General features: G+C 29.0%; 1 long non-coding RNA gene across 1 annotated transcript; it reads right to left on the bottom strand.

The window, feature by feature from the left end:
* Positions 1–7,649: 7,649 nt before the first annotated feature.
* LOC108754052 lies at positions 7,650–9,191 on the bottom strand. Its single transcript, XR_001939685.1, has 3 exons — positions 8,953–9,191; positions 8,723–8,888; positions 7,650–8,049 (listed from the first exon to the last, which is right to left on the bottom strand). It is a non-coding gene; the product is annotated as an uncharacterized LOC108754052 (long non-coding RNA).
* Positions 9,192–16,891: the final 7,700 nt, after the last annotated feature.

Below are 16,891 nucleotides of genomic sequence, written 5' to 3'. Positions count from 1 at the left end.
TATATATATATATATATATCCTAGATTTAAATTACAAATAATTGAAAATACACGTGTAAAATTTTTTTTGTTAACATTCCCTTTTAGTGTCTTCTTGCTGGCCAAGTGAACGAGTGTATTTAGTGAATATAATTTTGCAAAATGTAATAGTACTCCCGGTTTAATTCACGTGAAATCCGGCACACGCTCACCGTCCGTAAATTGAATTTCAGGACTATCTAATGGATATCTCAAGCAACCCTCCTGCGTCGCGAAGACAAATGAATAAGTAGGAGAGGGGCAATCTGACTTCATCACGATTTTCCCACCGGGAGGTTAATATGCAGCTGCATCCAATCTCACCGACTCGGTTTTCAGCATCCCGTTCTCTTTTATCTCCGGATTCATCCCCTTGGCTTCTCCTTTCCACCGACATTCTTCCGCACATCGCACTCTGTTTTTAGACGGTTATGCTTCTTTCGACAATCCCTGTCATGCACCGATATCAGAAGTTTTTCTGGGTATAACCTCGGTTGGATCTTTCAACGCCCAACTCACGAGAAATCAAAAGCGATGTTAAAAGCAGCATGCGCGAGACTTCCTTTTACGTAAAAGATAATTCTTCCTATGTACGTAGGATCCGGTTACCTCACACAGAAATCATAAAAGTAGGAACTATATATTTACATATCTAATGAAATTGACAGTTAAAGCTGAAAAATTATCCTTATTGTATTTTATATTAAAAATCATTGTTGAATTTATACTTATTTTTCGATACATTAAATAAGTCAATTATAATTTCGTATTAACAAAAGATTATGATATTAGTGATTATATTATATTTAATATAATTATTATTGTTACCACCTATAGAGTCTAGAAGCTTGCGACATGTTGCTGCAACGTTTGCAATGTGTTACTACAATATTTCTGGAACGCCATAATATTGCTGTAATATTGTTAGAATGTGTTGCATAGGCGTAGATATTTTATTTGTTTTTAAATGTCCAACTTTAATTCTATTTATTATATTAATCATGTAAAAATTCGATTTCGTAAAATGAATACACAACTAAGAAATTATGGAAGAAAATTTTTACTTTGCTTAACATAATTTTTCTATAATAGTTACTAACGTAACTCAAATGTTCTGTAATAATCGAGATATTTTTTATTTGTCAAATAGCACAAACCTGCTTATTGAGGCCAATTTGTTTTGAACACATGCAAAATTGGCAGTCGTGAATAATACACATTGTATGCAAGCGAACGCGCAGTTTTAGCAGTCGGTGGACACGCGTGATCGTAAATGCGTAAACGTAATTAGCGTATAGAGAGCGTAATCAACGTATGTTACTTACGAGCACGGCACAAGCGCTAATCGAGGCTTGGAAGCCCGTTTCACCGAATACGCTTCTTTTCACGATATTTCGCTTTTACATCGTTAGCACGATGATTACGCCGCTTGTACAAACGCGCGGTCCGCTTTTTGGCTGAAATGCCTCCATGGAATTCTATCATTTATTTGAATATAGATAGAAGAATTAGTTGTCGAGAGTATTTCTCATCAATATATCCAATGAGTTATTTTAACATGCAATATCGAAGAGATTCCCGACATGAAACAAAATCGATATTTCACCTTCGTAATATATGGTATCGATACTGTTAGTATGTGTATCTGCCGTAAAATTCATTGTAGCAAAATTTTTTATTGTTTTTTTTTAGATCATATAAAATATTAAAGAAAGATAATTTAATGTAAATATAGAATAAAAAAAGCTAAAGGCAAAAGCTGGATGTAAAATGCTAATATTTAATAATACTTGCGATATGATACATTAACAAGTCGTTTCGAACCAGAATAGCTACGTCATTTTCAGTGTTGATAAAATAAATAATAACGGTCTAAATGAAAATTCGTAAAAATACATGCTGTTTGAAAATTGAATTTAATTGTATTCTTACAAAACATTGGAGTGATCAAAATATAAATCCTGTTGCTTCAATCTCTTCAAACATATTGCAGATTCAGAATATTCAGTTGATATAATATTTGTTCTTCAAATCACAATTTTAAAAGTATAATAATTATTATTGTCGATGTATTAAAAATACATTACTTAAAAAGCTGCCTAAACTTGCAATAAAATAATCCAAGATTACACACACACAATCTGTTTATTTATATTATAAAAATAAAAACTATAAATATATGTATTTTAAAGATAATAATGATTTTAATGTGAACTGAAAATATTTAGGTGTTATTTTTAAATTGTAAAAATAATTTATTTATTATTTTTATAACTTAAAATTATTATTATTATTATATAAAATTATATAAAATTATTTTATTTTTTCTTTAATTTTATCTTACACATGGAAATTGTCTAATCTTTCACAAAAAAGTATTGTAGATTTAAAAATGTTTAGCGGTGGAAATTTCTGATTACTGGCGTTTGCATAAATAAGTGAATTTAACATGCGATCCCTACTTGATTAAAATTCTCTTTACGGAGACGAATCTATTGCATCTATATAACTAACATGAGCATCAGTTCGACTTTGAAAATGGATTTCCTAAGAAATTCCTACCGCGCGCAGTCTACCCCGGCGATAGTTTAGGCCAATTATCCGCTCTTTCGAGCACGAAGTTTCTTTCGCGAAACAATCGTGGGTGAACGTGACGGTGAAATTGCATTCCTTTAAGCACGAGAGCGCAATTGTTTTTTTGCGAGTTTGAGGGCGGCCACGATTGCCTAACTAATCCGCTAAAGAAATATCTCGATTTAACATACTTTGATTTAATTTGCATTTGGAAATAAACTGTGTTACGATTAAAAATAAAGGAGCAAAATTGTAAGCAAAAGATTTAAATATTATTTTATGTATAAACTATTATTTATTGATAAATAAAAAATATTTTTTCCGAAAAAGCATCTCGATATAACGTTTGTATCTCAATACTTTTCAGCGGAGTGACAAATTATTTATCAAAAAGCTTGCTTCGTGTACATATAAATGAATTTGAAAATAAATTATAAATTAACTCGTTTAATAATCAAATATGCACACAGCAAAATTTTTAGCAAAATACTAATAAATGATAAGTAAAATCCAGTTCTCTTTATATAGGTTTATATAGTTATCTACTGTATGTTTAAATTAAAACATACAGTACGTGAATACAATAAAAAACATTTTATATATTTTTTTTCGCTATGATGAAAAGCTCGAATGCATAAAATGTTGACGTGAATATCGCGGTTTGATGATTTTTTTTTTTTAGAATTGTCGCATAAGAATTCTATCAATTGTAATGGAAAAATCGTCGTGGATCGTCTTCACGAATTTCGCCCGAGGTCGTTGAAAGCGAGTACGTAGATAAATCTATGTGCCGAGTTGTTTCGGTCGCCTCGATTTATTGGCGCGGACATTTATGATGGAACGCGAATGCGATTTCGAAAAACTGACAATTCTTTTCGCGATGATGTATAGGGGAGGTCCGTTATGCAGCGATTACTCTTGCAGCTGTGGTAACGTTGCGCAACGTGCATGTTGCAACGTGAAACACGCAATGGTAGCAATAAAAGCAACAAATCTGCAAAAATGTTATTGTGCAACATAACGAAGTGGAAAACGCGATTATGGTATCTCTTTATCAATTGTCAATTTGATTAGAAATTCCTATTACGGAAATTTATTATTTTGCATATGGATGCGTGCGAAAACTTTGTACTCTCGAATCACATGAATTGATGTATTTCTGTTCTGTTTTATATAATAGGAATTTTGAATTAAAAATTCTTTTCTGCACATATGATTGTAATATAACTGTTTACACGTGAGTTCACAAATTGAAACTTTTGAAATTTATCCGTATTATATTACGTTATATTATATTATGCGTTTGATAGTTTATTTAAAGTTTATTTCTCGTCATATTCCAACAGAAAGCTGAGTAAATTAATTTTTGTATTATTAAATATACTCTTTTATTGATCTATTTTTAAAATAATATTTCAACATTTTTTAAACCTATTTGCGTATTATTTGTAGAAAATTATGAGTTTAGCAATATATGTACATAATTCGCAGAACTATTTGGCTTCCTATTAGAAAATCGATAGATACTCGAAATGATGTAGCATAATATATATAATGCAAATAGATTTGAATAGTTTTAATTTATAAATTATATGGCAATAGTTATATTGTTATTAAATGTTGCTAAATATTCATTCTCTCTATTAATACATTCTTAAATATGTATTGGTATTGAACATTGCATACTTACGTAATATATAAATATATTCAATTGTATAATTGTTAAATATTATACATGAAATAATATATAATTATATATTTAGCATTGCAAATAAGTTACAAAGTTATTATATGTATATTGGGCATGAATAAAACAGTTTAGGATTAAATATGTAATGATACTTCGGACTCTCATGCGAATGTATAGAAGAATTTTTGTCTATTATCAAGTTTTTACCCGCAACGAAATGTCAGATTTTGACAATCCTTTTTTTGTTACGAAGAAAGTTGCAACGTGTGACAATTTATAATTGATCAAAAATGTTGCTAAATGTCAGTTCCAACAGTTGCGCTATTTTGAGCGAAATATCGAAAAAAATCTTTCTCTGCGGGCGAGGATTCTCTTTTTGGAAAATATTTCAAGAAAATATAATAATTTGTAATAAAGAGATTTTAACCCATATATTAATATTCACTACAGACTAATTACGGTTAAAAGTAGATAAATTTTTAACTATTATGAAAACAAGGAAGCGATTTATTAATCGCGTAATAACGAGGACAGCGAAAAATGAAGCCTGCAATTTTAATTACTGTTTAGCCTAGATTAGCTCAGTTAATTAAATGCTTTGTCTGGTAGCGACAAGTCGCAGCTATATGCCATTCCGGACGATATAGGTGCTCGCGTAGCACGGTAATTCGAAATAGCGTCTTCGCAAATGCCATATGTCAACGACGTGGAATTAATTATCGCCACGAACTCTCTTCTCTATTTCCCCGTTTCTACGTTTTGATTTCGACTGCACGATAATTCAATTCTGTCGAGGATGTAATGACCAGGACCGTGGATTTATAGTATGTGCTATTAACATGTATGAACTTTATTTTTAATCAAATTTAATTTCAAGATTTTCAGTCACCCTGTTCTATAATTTTACGTATAGATTGTCTTTATATTTCTAAATATAATTTAGACTAAAAATTCAATCATTTTAAATAAGCAGTTAATAGATATTACAGAATATTTTTAAAAGCTAAAACTCTAAATAATTAAAAACTATTAATATTTAACAATATAAATAATTTATAAAATGCACAAAGTAAATACTAAACAAAATTATTCTATTGGAAAATAATGAGAGATCGAAATGATATGACATAATATAATATATGAACGTATTCGATAGTGTTTCAATTCATGAACTCGCACGTATATATTATCACATTATGATCAAATTTTTTTCTACAATTATATATTTTTTGTTTAAAGCTTATATCCGAGTTAAATCAAAGTTGTTTAATAACAAATCAAACACATTTTAATAATATGCATGTTAAGTATAACTTTTTACATACTTTTACTCCTATGGGAAATTGTTATATTTGCCGATATACCATATAATTTTCAGAAGATGCAATCACGGTCAGTTATCCGTAATGGTTGACCACATATCACAGACGTGTTTAATTTTCATTAACGACGCGTATGTAAGTGGTATTAATTCAACTCCGTTGCACCGAGTAGTCTCTAGAGGACGCGGGAGGAACCCTACTACGGAGGAAATTTCAAGGCTTGTAAACGAGAAGTAAGTACTGACGTTACGTAGGTAGACCGAGAGTAATATAAAGCGTGATTGGTTGCCGAACATTTGCTGGAAATTGTAGCTGGCGAGCTTTGGAGTTAGTCTGTAAACGTTGTTGTGAAGTTATTTGCGACCGAAACTATGTATACGGGATATAACGGGTTCTGCTACTACCGGATATCCTGTCAGCCGTAGCTTCATCGAGATGCTTGTAAGTTAAGTTCATAAATCAAAGTACATTATACGAACGATTGTACATATTCTTATAATAATTTTTGCAATGACTATGCATATTTATTGCATACAGCATTTGCATTGACAGTATTTTTTCCTTATTCTCGTCGATCTGTCAAAAGAATTAACGTTCTCAATTCATCACGCTTATTGTGATCTTCATAATGGGACATTTTCCCCGATCATTCATCGACGAAGATCGGTTCTAGTCATGCTACACCAGTCTTTATTTATTACCGGGACAAATCCCTAAATTTAAACGCGAGGGTCGGTTTATTGGCGCGTGGTACAATGTGGGGGACGGACACATCGGACACTAATGGAGGAAGTTTTCAGCAGTGTGCGAAAACGAAATATGATTGACCGTTTTACATTCGCGATACTCTTAATGGATACGATACTGCGTGTTGCAAATCGGAAGATGTGTTGATCGTATGGAGTAATAATTGAAATAACTAGCACACGGTCTTTGGATCTATAGCGCCATTTGTTACTAGGATTGTAATTTGCAGTATTCCGCAGAGAGTCGCATCCCTCCTGCGAGAGAGGTACGCGACACAATGAACTCCGAAATAGACTGCTTCCTCTAAATCAAGGTGATAATGTATCAATGCAATTGCGCATTCTCGTAATCTTCGAGCCTATCACTGTTCGATAATGCGATATTTTGTTGATAAACAGCACATTGCATTAATGATATGAAAACTATTTAAAATCGAAAGAAAAAGTATCTTTGCATTTGGTATCTTTATTTGTACAAGACGATTCATAATTATATTCTTCTAATAAATTGAATGTTATTAAAAATATAATATTTTATATATATTAAAGGTATTTAATTTTATATTAAGTTTCATATTAAGACACGATTAAGTTCTATTGTTCATAAATGTATCTTTGAAAAATCTTCGAAAAAAATAATAACGTAAGAAATAGATTAGTCAATTTAATTTTTTACATATTTCAACAAAAGTCATAATTTCAGAAAATATACTATTATAAATTTGAAAAAAAATTACCAACTGATTATTTTGACTTACTTTGGTAGTTCCAATATGAACTTTGTCAATATATTTTATTTTATAATGAATTGTATAGCGGAATTTCATTGTTTTGTGAAACCACATATTCTTATATTATTATCACATTACCAGCATGTATATTCATTCTCTGTGATGAGGCACTCTCAGCAAATTTCAGATTTGTAATATTGGATGTTTGCAGTTTACACATCCGTTTTAGACACACTTCCTGAATGTCTAATCGAATAATGGTTGAAAATTTCACTTTGGATCTTGCATTCAAGAGTAACTGACTGTTTGCAGAGTGAAGGACATGTGAATGATTTGAAGATTATTCATCGCTGATGAAGGTTCCAAATCAAAATGAGTTGAAACGTTCAAATATTATTTTTAAGTATTGTTTTACTTTGTAAAATTAATTACGCTTTGATTATTGCACTGCACTCTTATTAGCCACGTTCTACATATATACTTGTTAATATTTTATATAATATTCATTAAAGATAAATTGAAAGAAAAGGGAGAAAAATTGTTCAATTTTTTAGATACATTTTGCTCTTTTATTTTCTTTCTCTATAATACTAAACATACTGTTTAATTTCTCAGGCAAACACTGATTTTACATATAATTAACATAGTTATTGAATTCGCGTTCCTTTCACTATTGTGCTTTACATACATATACAAGAATTTGTAGAGTGCGATGTTATAATCATCGATATTAGCGGTTGCAATTACACATCACAAAGCAACGTAGAACGGCATGCAGCGTCATTATTCAAGTCGAATTACAAAGCCTTTTGACGCGACAGTGTTATAGTGAATGCCGGGCGTATACTCTGTCTACCATTATCGGGCCAGATAATTATCCTGGTTTCATCAGGTTAGCCCCGATAGAGTCCCAATTCATTGCCTCGCCGTATTCCTCAAATTAATAGAACGCCTTCATCCTCGCTGGTCTGTACATCAATTAATAATCTCGATTTTAATAATACATATATTTTCCGTTTCCCGTTGTTTCGTTAACAAATTGTCCACACACTATTCAATTAATTACAATGTAATCTAAATAAAAATAAATTATAAATAGTAAATGTCAATTTTTGCGGAAGAGCATTTATATTTATTAACAGCAATTTATCAACAAAGTTATTTTAATTATTTTAAGAATGTCATTACATTAAAATACTTTAATTAAAAAAATATCGACGTTGAATATGTTATATATTTAGCAATTAATAATAAAATAATATTCTGTATTTTGATTATTGCAAATGCGAGACACTTTAGCAAATTAAGCTTTGAAAAATGAAATTAAATAGCATATCTGTTTTTCAATCAATTTTGAATCAATCAAGTTTTAATTTATCAAAAGTTTACTTTTGCAGCTAAGACATGTAATGTGAATGAAGTGCTGAATAAATAACCTGTTTTATTTACTTGAAAATTTTATAATTTTTTTCGCTTCGTTTAATAATCCGAAAAAGAGAAAAAGGCATAATGATTAAAAAATTGTATAATTTTTTTTATTTAATAATACAAAAAATGTATAAATGTAAAAGTGTTTGGCAATAAGAATGTGAGTCGCTAAGAGTGCGAGAGAGAGTTGATTATGCCAATATATGTACTTACGATAAAATCTCAAGGGTATGCTTTTGCACGTCGTGTTCTTTACCACATACGCGCAAAAGAGTGCGCGTATGTAGATTTATGTGCGCATAAAACTACTGTGTTGTCTCGTTCTATATGCATGTTGCATAAATGCCGCGTGAGAATGGTGGTATGTGCTTTTATATATCTATATATATGCAAATGCAGTTAGTGTAATTAGATTCTCTGACCTACATCACAGCTTTAATTACCAAAGGGAGACAAAGCTTCGTGTCGATTCTATCTTAGGCTATTGAGACGCAATCTCCTTTCATATAAGAGGCTAACTATCTGTGAATATCATCAGAATTATCTTGAAATAATTCTCTTATCAAATATCACATGTATCACTAATTTTCGAAATTTTTTGTCATTAGCAAAAGTATTTCATCGGAATGATCGAATGTGTAGAACGTCCTGTAATTTTTATAATATTTTATGACAATGTATTCTGAAGGTTATGGAACATTCTGACAAAATGAGAGATAACAATAATTATCGATTTATACGTGATCAAAGTCAGTCGATGATATGGCATAAAATTCACATGCTCAATTTAACTATGCATATATACATTCCTCATTTCAAATGCTATTTGCTATCCAATTTTATTATATATGATATTTGCTTGATATTGATTTTTAATTTTAATGATATAGAAAGCCAAGTTCTATCAACAAGTATGAATAAATAGGAAAAATTATGGAAAAGTCGTCACGTTGTGACTTATAAATTTTATTAATAATCATTATTGCATATTTTAATTAAAAAATTTAGTTAAAATCTGTTACTATTGCTTCTTTACACCAGTTTGTGCAATTTAATTTTAAAAAATATAACTGAAATTGTATTTTTAAAATATTCGAAGATTTCAATAATAATTTAATCAACTGTAATGTGTAGTAATGTATATTAAATAAAATTTGAAAGTGAAATGATGTTAGATAAAATTATTAATATATTTCTTTATAATGTTTGAAATGGTTTCCTAACTTTGTATGTTCCATAATTTGTATGTTTAGCAAAAAGTGTAAAAAATTAATATTTTTACAAAATTTAAATATAATTTTTCTCTAGCAAAAGTTATTCTAATATTATTCATTTTATATATTTTATTACCTTTACTCAAGTTACTTAAGAGAAAACATTTTTTCTTTTTTAGCAAGTTTAAATTTTTTACAAATTTTATGCGATTTGCGAATCTCATAATTAATATTCTGGCATATAATATAATATCAAAATATGTGCCAACAAATTATCGGTTAATAATGCATCGATAATAATGAGTTATATTTAATTAGCTTTGTAATTCTTATATGCACATATAAACTGACACGTGATCATGTATAAACATGATGCCGAATTAAATAATATACTAATCTATTCTAGCTTATTTACATTTTAAAATAATAGATGTATGAAATGTTCTTTTAATCTTTTAATTATTTTTTGATATTTTGTACATACAATATACGATATATGTACATGTATATAATATACATTAATTCTGATATAAATAATGTAATTTTCATATTGCTGTGCTTGTCTTATAATTAGCATCGAAATACTACGGTACTTCTCTCTCTCTCTCTCTCTCTCTCTCTCTCTCTCTCTCTCTCTCTCTCTCTCTCTCTCTCTCTCTCTTCTAATCTTTCAATATTAGATAAAACAGATTAGCACTTACTAATACGACGCGCAACAGCCAAGTATTAAGTACGTAACTATGATTCGTAATATATAAATATATCTCAATTTTAAACCAACGTTCAAACTAGTACTAACAAAAATAATTGTTAAATGTATTAAATTTGTTATATATTCTTTATAAATCTTTTTTAAATGTTTGAAAATAATCACATAATTTTAGAGAAAAAAAAAATTTTTTAATAAAAAAATTTATATAAGACTTAAATGAGAGTTGTATAAACGTAATCTTTGTATCAATATTATTAATACTTAATAAATCTTAAATATGTATTAAAATATTATATATTCTTTCGTTAGTACATTATTTTACAAAATTATATAACGCTTTACTGAATGCATTATTAAATTATAATAAACTTTATAATATATATCTTAAATATCTCAAAAAATAAACTGAAATATTTTATATTTCATTGTGTAATAATATAAAATAGTATTGAGAAAATAAACATGCAGTTGATTCTACAATACTAAATAATAATAAATTAATCAAGTTATAAATTATACTTATACTTAATTCAAAGTTACTCCGCCGTTATCTGATATCCTTCCTCCTCCTCTCAGATTCCAATAATTGTTTCTTTCTGTATTCACTCGCGAAAATATGATTAATTATAATTATATATGCTCATTATTACACAGAATATGAAGATTAAAGATCGCGACGCATTATTGTACGGTATTGCCGAAATTTGCATTTTCCATGTCACGATAGAAGAATAAAAAGAGAAATATGACTAATTGCAAATCGCTGAATATATGCACGATGTCTTGATAATTAAGCTCAATTTTCATCAATTTCAAGGAATTCAAAAATTGTACGTTATTGACTATTTCATGCTGCATCCACCATGGTACTGTACCTGTTGCTTCTACACCTGCACTTTGGCATACTTCCCACATTTTGAATAATAAATTAAATTATCTCTTGAGTTTTAATGTAATCACTATTAAAATATACATTATAAGTTAATAAATATGCAATATGAAATCAAGGAAAGACGTACAGACGGAGCAAACTGTACGATATCGAATTTTGATGGAATAAGTTCAAAGTGTGCATTGCATGATATATACAAATTCAAGAGTTATAGAAATTGTTAAATGTATGATACTGAAACAATTATTCATTATACTCGTTTTCTTCTTCCTCTTCAATCTGTACTACGAATACAAGAAGATCACGCGAGATACTCATTTTGACGCGGCTACCATCTCGAAACTTACAAGTCGTCAATCACCTAGAGCTAATCGTGCACAGATTTATAATTACTACTTACTCGCAAGCAATAATCGCATTTGGCGTTGCCTATCACTTGCCATGCTCCGAAGAGTAATACGTTGAAGTAATACAGAGTGTTTTGTGTCGTTGGCTGTCCGCCCGAGTTTTGTCGCGCGAGTGACAATAAAGCGATGTATGTATGTGCGACGTTATGTTTATACAAAAACAATCAACCGTATACCGGCCAAATTGTTGTTACAAAATTTAATACTCTGTAAAATAAAGTAGGTATAGACAAACATATTATATTCTTATTAGGTACATTGATCCCGACAGATAATTTATTAAAATAAATAAACAAATAATTAAAATAAATAAATAATTTATTATCGAATTTTATGCTATTTTTACAAATTTCTATATTGTATAATCTAATATTGTAAGAAATATTACTATGAATTTAACATCATGCAGTGTCTATATAATTCTTACTGTGCTGGTATTAAAATATTAATAAAGAATTATACAGACACTCCATAGTGTTAAGTCCACACCGATAAAGTACAATGTATGTGCTTCTATCCGTGGATTTCGGTTCTTATACCTTATGCCTCACTAAAAGGAGATACTGTAAATTTAGAAATTTCCTATCTTGGTAGGAAGTTAAAAGGAAGAACTGTAGATTTAAAAAGTGAAAATATTAAATTGAAAAATTTTGTACATAATCTTAAGAGTAAGTTTATGCATCTCTCGGTAGACTTAAATAAAACAACGTGTTACAATCTACGAATCAGCTTTACACTGTGTAACTATTGCCTAACTTTAATTAAACTTAAATTAGAATAGCATTCAAATTTCCAAAAGCTAAAAAGGTAACAAAGAAACGAATTAGAATTTAGAATATTAACGAAAAGATAAATATTAATAGTATATATCCATGATGTTTCTTTAGCGCGTTTCTGTATTGTGTCAAGTGAACGGAAGTTTTGAGAAAGTACAATAATGTGGAATCTGAAACGGATTTTCACGGAATGCTTTGTACAAATTAAATTCCGGACCAATTTTGTACGTTTCTTTTCGATCTTACACTTCGTGCAACCGATTAACAAGGGTCTCTCACGATTCAATGAAATTCTTAACTGCTGATATCCTATATTGCTGTAATCTGCTAGAAGGAAAACAAAGTAAAAGATAAAAAGCTTGTAAGTATTCGACGACGCCACAGTATGAAATTGGAAATAACGTATAATTTAAAACACATATAAAAAACACATTATTATGCAATTATGTAAATTTTCATGCGGGATAAACATGCAACATGTAAAAAATAAATTATTTATATTATCAATAAAGTTATACACATGAAAATTGTATAGTTTATTATAGAACATCATTATATCTCAAATAATTCATTGATTCTTGGAGTGACGTTATTTACTAGCAAACAATTAAAATAACTCAATTTTTCATTTAATTTGTAATTCAAAAGAAATTCTAGATTGTTTGTAAAGATTTTTGTATTTTCAACTCTATTATTTCTTTATGTGGATTCAACTCTATTATTTATTAAAGACTATATTTTCATACAATGGAATGTAGAAATTTCATGTTAATTGCATATTTGCTCTAAAATTCTTTGTCAATTCTTGATAATCTTTTTATAATTGTTCTTTTATTTTTTCAAACACAAAAATAAAGAAACCAAAAGTTTTGATACTAAAAGACTAATAATTTAACACAGTGCTAACAAAAATGAATAAATAAATGCGTGTTGGTTTGAGCAACTAATGATTTGGTTCAATAACTCAAAGTTCATGATTCCAAGCTGAAGTTTCAAGCAGGCAAGTGGAACGCTGGCACCAATTCTGAAATTCGGAAACCTACAATTACAAACTTCTCTGGAATCCTGCGTTGAATTTCAGCAACATCCTTAGAACTCAATGAAGTTATACGTAGAATGTTCATTCATACGACATTAGCATTGCTCTCCATTTCCTATCATTTTAATAATAATATTTTAATTCTTCTCATTGGAACTCACACCTTAATATTCAATAATATAAAAATATTCGTGAATACGAGTGAATAAATACATGAAAAAATGTTTTAATTTATTAATTTATTATATCATCTTTTTTTAATAGAAAACAATTAAGCCAGAAACTAAAAAAATTATGGAAATTTGAGTTTCTTATAAATTTAACATTATTTAACATAAATGCAATTTTATATTTTTTTATGTGTTATTTTCAGCGTCTTATTTATTTTTATTAATTTGCAATTTGTTTTTGAGATTTGTACCGAGTTTTATTGGAAACCTTTGGGATTTATTTCTTCGTACTTTTTAAAAATTCCTTCATCCAGGTGGAATAGGGAGCTTAGCTTATGTGAAGCTAAAAGTCAGTATCGTTCATAGAAATGGGGAGGAAAAGACGACGAGATTAAAGCAATTTTGTCGGTCATATGATATTCCGTGGCACTTTGTGGTAATACTTTCTGCGCTCTCATTTGTGGAAATTTCAAGCGAATCATTTGCTTGCGGAATTTCATATAATAATACATAAAGCTGCTGATGGCGGTTATAAATTTCACACGTTATTTATTTATTTCAAAATCACTAAACTGACTGTGTTTTTGGAACGTTTATTTGTAATTTAAAATTGTTAAAATATATAAGCAGGAAATATAAAACAAATATAATGAAAGTAACAATTATAGTAAAATTTTACAAATTTTGAATATTATCTACTTATTATTTGTGCTATTTATAAAACTTAGAAAAGAAATAAAAATATATATTAAAAAAGATATAAAATCATTCAAATTATACTCTAACAATTAAACTTAAAAAATTAAATTTTTATTGTTTCCTTTAATTTCGTGATTAATACTTTGTATTAAAAAAACCTACAATCTATTCGTTTATACATATTTATATCTACTAATATTTTTATATTATAAAATAGACAATAATAAATAAATTACAATAAATGTGTAATTACACATAATATGTGTCTAATTAAAGTTGATTACAAAATTTGCAAACAAAAAATTACTCTTATAATAAAAAATATTACAGCTCAATTAATTTTTTATAATAATTTGCGTAAATAATTACTGAAACGGATATTGAGGTTTGTGAGCTGTAGCTTTTTGTAGATACTTTTGCATTCTACTATTTCAAGTATGCATTACTACTGAATATATATATATATATATATATACTGTGCATGATATTCGACTTTATAGTTAAAATTTTTATTTAATTTTAACATGTGTTATGCATAATCAAACCAAACGTTGCCACAGTGTATTGTATTACTTACGCTTACATATTCGTTATTCTACAAAATTCTCCAATGCTAGTAATAGTGAAAACAGATATTTCCAAAGCGTATGCAATACCGCATATATGATGCGATAATTGTAAAACTTATCACGCAATTAAAATTTGAATTGAGTGAAAATACATTGCCACTTTTATTAATAATCAGAGAATTCAAAATTAGTATCAAATTTTGATCTCTCCTTCTTTTACAAAAAAAATTTCTTATAAGAATATATTAATTGCAAAGATATGTTGTACACACCGAAACGATTTATAATTAGTTTTAAAAAATTAATATAAATAACATTTAGTCTTAGAATAATATTGCCATTTTTAATAACTGCGTCGGAAATGTTTTTAAAGCTATCACTGATTACGAGAAATTATTGAGATCGTGTATTAATGAATTATGTCACAGTTATCGAAATTTTCCTCAACTCAGTTGCAATAAAAGACTCGCCGTATAGACCATCCAACATTACAGATTTGCCGTACTGTTTCTGATCGAACGCGAAAGTTACACGTAGTTCTCGAATCGCCGCTCAGGTTGAAATTATTGATTCGCTATAATTGCGATGTTCGATAGTTGGCTATACCAGAATCACAACGTGCGGCAAACTGGTTATACCAAGCAGAAGTAACAACTTCATTAACGCATCGACGCGTTGTACTCGCGTTTGCTATTGGCAAGCCATTGCAATTTCGCGTTTACTGCATGTTGGGATTGTTGTTGTTTCATCGATATGTAATATCGCATGAATGATTAATAGAGTTATTTAAATTATCATATTAATAAATTTTACATTTATGCAAGATATTTTGAAGTTACTGTATATATGCATTTAATGTAAATTTTTATTGTTCTATACGAGATTAAATTTTTATTTCGCTTATTTCAAAACTTTACACTCTACAATTTAGCGAGCTTGTGCGTTTATTTCCTGATATAAGAACATAAATATTTAATAAACGGTTTTTATTTTCCTTTGTTCTTTAAATATAGATACTAAATCCCATTGCCTATATTCAATTTAAATCAGAAAATTCATTTTCCTTATCAAGAAGTGGAGAAACGTGCAGTTTCAAGGATTAATTACGAAAAGTAATGTTTCTACTCGCGAGCTTTAAATCACTGCAACGAAATGAAAGCGTTATCGGATTCTTTTCTTTTGGTATTTTCACAAACGAGCATCTCTCGGTTTCATCTTCGGATATTATATTAACTCGCTGTTTTCACATTGTGTAAACCGACCTAATAGTTTACCTAACTTATTTTAAAGGTGGGTTATACTACTACTATGTAGGTGTCTGTCTACCTAAACGTGTACATCTAGTTACTATCAGACGTGTTAGCTCTGTAGCGACTGTAGCTACTCTGATTTATGCCGGTAGATGGATACACGCGCTTGTGTCAAGCAGGTTAACCACGCGGATACGAAGCGACATATCTGTTGAAAGGATCCGTTTGATATCAATTTGGCGTGTCGAATCAACTACATTGCAGAATGGATGAGATTTACTGTGAGCTAAAATATTTATCTAGGATCTGCTATACGGAAAAATCAATATTATCTAAGCTGCGTTAAATATAATAATTTACATCTCTACATATATACAAGCTATGTAAATTACATTTTATGAATCACCTATGTTCTTTATCATTACACTCGAGTACACTTATCACTACACTAACACTTCTATCTGGCTTATATATTTTTATTTATCAATATAGTCGAACGCAATTTATTATTAATAATCGCAAAACTTACTTACTGCTTTCTGTATCGTATTATCCAATTTATAATAATTTACATTGCTTATTTTGTTTACATGAAACAGATTTATGTAAATTTAACGTAAACAATACGTAAAAATTCTATGTAAACGTAATATT

The sequence above is a fragment of the Trachymyrmex septentrionalis genome, unplaced genomic scaffold, assembly GCF_001594115.1.
Source record: "Trachymyrmex septentrionalis isolate Tsep2-gDNA-1 unplaced genomic scaffold, Tsep1.0 scaffold75, whole genome shotgun sequence".
NCBI classification, from domain to species: domain Eukaryota; kingdom Metazoa; phylum Arthropoda; class Insecta; order Hymenoptera; family Formicidae; genus Trachymyrmex; species Trachymyrmex septentrionalis.
The sequence above is the reverse complement of the archived record's forward strand: the minus strand, read 5'-3'. Positions and strand labels throughout refer to the sequence as shown.